Raw genomic sequence first — 576 nt, 5'->3', positions numbered from 1 at the left:
TAAAGAAAACAAATTTCGGTTTATCACCATTGGAACTAGTTGTAATTTGTTTATTATTTTAAAGAGTAAAAATAGTTTAGAGACCTCAAAAGCCCTCCAATCCCAAAGCGGTATGTCTGCGGACTTACAACGCCAGAAACCGGCTTTCGATACCCGTGGCTGGCAGAGCTTAATTCCAAACAAACAAAGACCTCAAATATAGAACGATAATATCTTAAGATCTTTTACAATTACTATCCATAATTTTCTTGTTTGTTTATTTCAAAATTTGGCGCAAACATCCGCAAGGACTATACGCACGTATAAATTACCAATTTTGTATTGTTTGGTTTGTTTTGAATTTCGCGCAAAGCTACTCTAGGGCTATCTGCGCTGACCGTCCCTAATTTGGCAGTGAAAGACTAGAGGGAACTGGGAAGGCAAGCTAGTCATCACCACCCACTGCCAACTCTTGGGCTGCTCTTTTTACCAACGAATAGTGGGATTGACCGTCACATTATAACGCCCCCCCCCCCACGGTTGAAAGGGTAAGCATGTTTTTTGGGACGGGGATTCGAACCTGCGACCCTCAAATTG

This window comes from Limulus polyphemus, unplaced genomic scaffold (genome assembly GCF_000517525.1).
Source record: "Limulus polyphemus unplaced genomic scaffold, Limulus_polyphemus-2.1.2 Scaffold1693, whole genome shotgun sequence".
NCBI lineage: Eukaryota > Metazoa > Arthropoda > Merostomata > Xiphosura > Limulidae > Limulus > Limulus polyphemus.
This window is presented reverse-complemented; position numbering follows the sequence as displayed.